The sequence below is a fragment of the Colobus angolensis genome, unplaced genomic scaffold, assembly GCF_000951035.1.
Source record: "Colobus angolensis palliatus isolate OR3802 unplaced genomic scaffold, Cang.pa_1.0 Scaffold523, whole genome shotgun sequence".
Classification (NCBI taxonomy): Eukaryota; Metazoa; Chordata; class Mammalia; order Primates; family Cercopithecidae; genus Colobus; species Colobus angolensis.
In genome coordinates, this window is record NW_012118744.1 from 587381 (window position 1) to 594070 (window position 6690).

Consider the following 6690-nt stretch of genomic DNA (forward strand, 5'->3'; position numbering starts at 1 on the left):
GCCACCTTTGTCAATTATCTTAGCTAAATCTTCAAAATAATTTGCTGCAACTTTTACATCAATATTTGCTGGTTCACATATCCTTCTATGTTGTGGAGATGGCTTCTTTCCTTCAACCTTATGAACCAGTCTCTGCTAGATTCAAAGTTTTCTTCTTCAGTTTCTTCCCGTATCTCTGCCTTCATAGATATTACGTGAGCCAGGGCATTGTTAGGATTAGGTTTTAGCTTGAAAGAGTGTAGGAACTGATTTGATTTTCTATGCAGACCACTAAAACATTGTCCACATCAGCAATAAAGCTGTTTTACTTTCTTTTCATTCATGTATTCACTGGAGTAGCATTTTAAATTTGCTTCAGGAACTATTCCTTTGCATTCACAGAATGGCTGCTTGGTGCTAGAGGCCTAGCTTTTGGCCTATCTTAGGTTTTGACATTTATTACTAACAAAACTTAATCTCTTCTACCTTTTGATTTAAATTAAGAGATGTGTAACTCTTCCTTTGACTTGCACTCTTAGAGGTCATTGTAGGCTTATTAATTAATCTAATTTTAATATTGTTGTGTCTCAGGAAATGAGGAGGCCTGAGGAGAGGGACAGAGATAGGGGAATAGCCAGTAAGTAGATCAGTCAAAATACACCTGTATATTTATTAAGGTCACTGTCTTATATGGGCATAATTAGCCTCTCAAAACAATTTCAATAATAAGATCACAGATCACCATGACAAATATAATAAAATGAAAAGACTTAAAATATTGTGAGAATTACCAAAATATGACACAAACATTGTGTGAACACATGCGGTTGGAAAAATGGCACCGATAAACTTGGTTGATGCAGGATTGCTACAAACCTTCAATTTGAAAAAAAAAAAAGGCAATAACTGTGAAGTGGAATTAAATAAAACATGCCTATATACACCACATTATCCTTCTTCATTCATCTCCATATCTTTCTTCATTCCCACCAACAGTACATAAGCATCCCTGTTTCTCCACATCCACGCCAACATTCATGTTGATAAACACTAAGATTGATTCTATAACTTGGCTATTACGAACAGTGCTGCAATGAACATGAAAATGCAGACTTCTTTTTAACATACAGATTTCATACCTTTGGAGTAAATACCAGGGGGTGGGATTGCTGGATCATATGGTAATTCTATTTTTATCTTTCTGAGGAAGCTCCATACAATTTTTAAAATGGTTTTACTAGTTTACATTTTTACCAATTAGGTACAAGTGTACCCTGTTTTCCACATCCTTGACAACACTTGTTATCATTCACCATTGTTGGTGGAGGGAAACACACTAGAAATAAAACATTTATCCTATTTACTCATTTTTTTCACTCATTTTATGCACAACCAAAATAGAATATGCATTTTAACTTTATTTTCAAGGGGTACATGTGTAGGTTTCTTACATGAATATAATGCATAATGGTAAGGTTTGAGCTTCTGGTGTACCCATCATTCAAATAGTGAACATTGTAGCCAAGAGATATTTTTACAACACTCACACTCCTCTCCCCCTCTCCTTGTTTGGAGCCCCCAGTGTTCATAATATTCATCTTTGTGCCTATGCATACCCATTGTTTAACTCCAACTAATAAGTGAGAACCTGCAGTGTTTGATTTTCTGTTCCTGAGTTATTTCATTTAGGACAATGGCCTCCAGCCCCATCCATATTCTGGCAAAGAACAATATTTTATTCTTTTTATGGCTGCATAGTATTCCATTGTGTATGTGTATCACATTATATTTATTCAATCAATCAGTGAGGACAATGAGGTTAATCTCATGACTTTGCTACTATGAATAAACATATGAGTGCAGATTTCTTTTTTATACAATAGTTTATTTGCCTTTGGGTAGATAGCAGTTAGATTGCTAGGTAGAATAGTAGTTCCATTTTCAGTTCTTTGAAATATTTTCATACTGTTTTACACGAGGCTTGTGCTAACTTACATTCCCAGCAACAGTGCATAAACATCTGTGTTTCTCCACATCCATGCCAATATCTACTGTTTTTCATTTTTTAATAATAATAATTCTGACTAGTATAAACTAGTTTCTCATTGTGGTTTTAATTTGCATTTATCTGATTATTACTGATGTGCATTATTTCATGTTTCTTAGCTCCTTGTATGTCTTCTTTTTTTAAAAATGCTCATTCTTGTTCTTTGTCCACTTTTTAATGAAGTTATTTTTTCTTGTTGAGTTGTTTGAGTTCCTTTACGATTATTTTTGTCAGAAGATTAATTTACAAATATTTTCTCCCATTTTGTAGGTTGTCTGTTTACTCTGTTGAATATTTCTATTGCTCTGCAGAAGCTTCTTAGTTTAATTTGGTCCCTTTTGTCTATTTGGGTTTTTTCTTTTTTTTTTTTGTATTCACTTTTGAGGTCTTATTTATAAATTATTTTCCTAAATCCATGACCAGAAGAGTTTCTCCTTGATTTTCTTCTGGAATTTTTATAGTTTCAGACTTTACATTTAGGTCTTTAATCCATTTTTAGTTAATTTTTGTATATCATGATAGGTAAAGGTCCAGATTTATTCTTCTGCATAGGGCTGGCCAATTCATTCAACACCAATTAGTGAAAAAGGAGCTCTTTCTTCATTGATTATTTATGCTGGTTTTGTTGAAAGTCAGTGGGTCATAGATGCATGACTTTATTTCAGGATTTTCTAATCTGTTCCACTGACCTGTGTGTCTATTTTTGTACTAGTACAATGCTGTTTTAGTTTTAATTTTAATTTTTGTGAGTACACAGTAGGTGTATATATTTGTGAAGTAAATTAGATGTTTTGATACAGGCACAGAATGCATAATAATCACATCATATAAAATGGAGTATCCGTTCCCTGAAGTATATATCTTTTGTGTTACAAACAATCCAATTATAACTCTTTTTAGTTATTCTAAACTATGCAACTGAATTATTGTGTTAGACTGTTCTCACATGGTTATAAAGAAATACCTAAGACTGGGTAATTTATAAAGAAATAAAGTTTTGACACAGCTGACATTGTCTCCTCCACACGACTGTTACAGTGGTCTCCAGAGCCTTTTCTCTCCTGTGCAAGATGGCAACTCTTAAGGAAAAATTCATTGCACCAGTTGCAGAAGAAGAAGCAACAGTCCAAAACAATAAGATCACTGCAGTGAGTTTTGGACTAGTTGATATGGCATGTGCTATATGCATTCTGGGAAAGTTCTCTGGCTGATGAACTTGCTCTTGTGGATGTTTTGGAAGGTAAGCTTAAAGGAGAAATGATCAATCTGCAGCATGGGAGTTTATTTCTCCAGACACTTGAAATTGTGGCAGATAAAGATTGCTCTGTGACCGCCAGTTCTAAGATTGTAGTCGTAACCGCAGGAGTCCGTCAGCAAGAGGGGGAGAGGCGTCTCAATTTGGTGCAGAAAAATGTTAATGTCTTCAAATTCATTATTCCTCAGATGGTCAAGTTCACTCCTGATTGCCTCATAATTGTGGTTTCCAACCTAGTAGACATTCTTATATATGTTACCTGGAAAATAAGTGGATTACCCAAAGTGTGATTGGAAGTGGATGTAATCCGGATTCTGCTAGATTTCACTGCCTTATGGCTGAAAACCTTGGCATTCATCCCAGCAGCTGCCATGTATGGATTTTGGGGGAACATAGCAACTCAAATGTGGCTGTGTGGATTGGAGTGAATGTGGCAGGTTTTTCTCTCCAGGAATTGAATCCAGAAATAGGAACTGATGATGATAGTGAAAATTGGAAGGAAGTGCATAAGATGGTGGTTGAAAGTGCCCATAAAGTCATCAAGCTAAAAGGATATACCAACTGGGCTATGGGATTAAGTGTGACTGATCTTATTGAATCTGTGATGAATAATCTACCCAGGATTCATCCCATGTCAACAATGGGAAAGGGGATGTATGGCATCAAGAATGAAGTCTTCCTGAGCTTTCTGTGTATCCTCAATGCCCGGGGATTAACCAGCATTATCAACCAGAAACTAAAGGATAATGAGGTTGCTCAGTTCAAGAAAAGTACAGATACCCTGTGGGACATCCAGAAGGACCTAAAATACCTGTGACTACTGAGCTCTAGGCTGTAGAAATTTAAAAACTACAATATGATTAACTCTGAGCCTTTAGTTTTCATCTATTTACATGGATCACAGTTTGCTTTGATCTTCTTCAACACGTGAATTTGGGCTCACAGAATCAAAGTCTATGCTTGGTTTAATGCTTGCAATGAGTTCTTGAACAAATAAAATTAACTATTGTAGTGTGATTCTGGAAAAAAAAAAAGGAAAGCAAGAAGGTTTAATTGGCTCATGATTCTGCAGGTTATACAGAAATCACAGCATCATCTGCTTCTGAGGAGGCCTCAGCAAGCTTCTAATCATGGCAGAAGGCAAAGGGAGAGAGGCGTAACATCACATGGTGAAAGCAGGAGCAAGAGAGTGAGAGGAGAGGTGCTACACATTTTAAAATGACCAGCTCTCATGAGAATTCACTCACTATTATGAGAAAAGTACCAAGGGGAATACTGCTAAACCATTCATGAGAAATCCACCCCCATGATTAAATCACCTCCCACCAGGTCCCACCTCCAACACTGGGGATTATATTTCAATGTAAGATTTAGATAGGCACACACATACAAACAATATCAAATGTAATTGTCTATACCCCCCTGTTGTAATATCACATACTAGGTTTTATTCATTTTTTCTATTTTTTTTGTACCCATTAGCCATCCCTACATCATCCCCAACCCCCTCCTACCCTTCCCAGCCTCTGGTAACAATCCTTCTATTCACTATCTCAATGAATTTATTTTTTTCTATTTCTTCCTAGTCAATATTGGTAGGTTTCATGTTTCCAGAAATTTATTTATTTACTCTAGATTTTTTAGTTTGTGCAAATAGCAATGTTCATAGTACTTTCTGATAATCGTTTGTATTTCTGTGGAATCTATTGTGACCTCTATTATTTCTTACCGTGTTTATTTAAATCTCTCTTTCTTCTTGGATAATCTAGCTAGTGGTCTATAAATTTCATTACTATGTCAAAGAACAAACTTTTTTGTTAATAATTTGCATGGTTTTTCTGGTCTCAGTCTTGTTTATTTCTGCTATAATATTTGTAACTTATTTTCTTTTTATCATTATTATTATACATTAAGTTCTAGGGTACATGTGCATAACATGCAGGTTTGTTACATATGTATACTTGTGCCACGTTGGTGTGCTGCACCCATCAACTCGTCAGCACCCATCAATTCATCATTTATATCAGGTATAACTCCCACTGCAATCCCTCCCACCTCCACATGATAGGCCCGGGTGTGTGATGTCCCCCTTCCCGAGTCCAAGTGATCTCATTGTTCAGTTCCCACCTATGAGTGAGAACATGCGGTGTTTGGTTTTCTGTTCTTGTGATAGTTTCCTAAGCATTATGGTTTCCAGCTGCATCCATGTCAAAAGTTATTTAGGATCAAGTTGTTTAGCTTCAGTGTACTTGTATACTTTTGAGAGTTCCACTTGGCATTGTTTCTAATTTTATTTTACTGTGGTCCAAGAAGATACTTGATAGAATTTTGCGTTTTATTGAGTTTATTGACTTGTTTTACGGCCCAGGATAGGACCAATTTTGGAGGATGTTCTATGTGCAGATGAGAAAAAGTATATTCTGCAGTTGCAGGGTAGAATGTTCTGTAAATGTCTAATAGTTCTATTAGGTCAACAGTCTAGTTTAACTATAATTTTTTGTTAATTTTCTGCCTTGATGCTCTGTTTATGGTTTGGTCAGTGTGGGGCTAAAGTCCCCCACTATTATTTTATTGCTGTTCATTTCTTTTTTAATATATATATACTTTAAGTTCTAGGGTACATGTGCATAGCGTGCAGGTTTGTTACATATGTATACTTGTGCCATGTTGGTGTGCTGCACCGATCATCTCGTCAGCACCCATCAATTCATCATTTATATCAGGTATAACTCCCACTGCAATCTCTCCGCCCTCCCCCCTCCCCATTATAGGCCCGGGTGTGTGATGTTCCCCTTCCCGAGTCCAAGCGATCTCATTGTTCAGTTCCCAACTATGAGTGAGAACATGTGGTGTTTGGCTTTCTATTCTTTTGATAGTTTGCTAAGAATGATGGTTTCCAGCTGCATCCATGTCCCTACAAAGAACGCAAACTCATCCTTTTTTATGGCTGCATAGTATTCCACGGTGTATATGTGCCACATTTTCTTAATCCAGTCTGTCACAGATGGACATTTGGTTGACTCCAAGTCTTTGCTATTGTGAATAGTGCTGCAATAAACATACGTGTGCATGTGTCTTTATAGCAGCATGATCTATAATCCTTTGGGTATATACCCAGTAGTAGGATGGCTGGGTCATATGGTACATCTAGTTCTAAATCCTTGAGGAATTGCCATACTCTTTTCCATAATGGTTGAACTAGTTTACAATCCCACCAACAGTGTAAAAGTCTCCCTATTTCTCCACATCCTCTCCAACACCTATTGTTTCCTGACTTTTTAATGATTGCCATTCTAACTGGTGTGAGATGGTATCTCATTGTAGTTTTGATTTGCATTTCTGTGATGGTGAGTGATGATGAGTATTTTTTCATGTGTGTGTTGGCTGTATGAATGTCTTCTTTTGAGAA

The 6690-nt window shown here is 36.4% G+C and overlaps 1 pseudogene; it reads left to right on the forward strand.

The window, feature by feature from the left end:
• The first annotated feature begins 3096 nt into the window (after positions 1 to 3096).
• Positions 3097 to 4155, forward strand: LOC105525235 (annotated as a pseudogene).
• The last annotated feature ends 2535 nt before the right edge of the window (positions 4156 to 6690 follow it).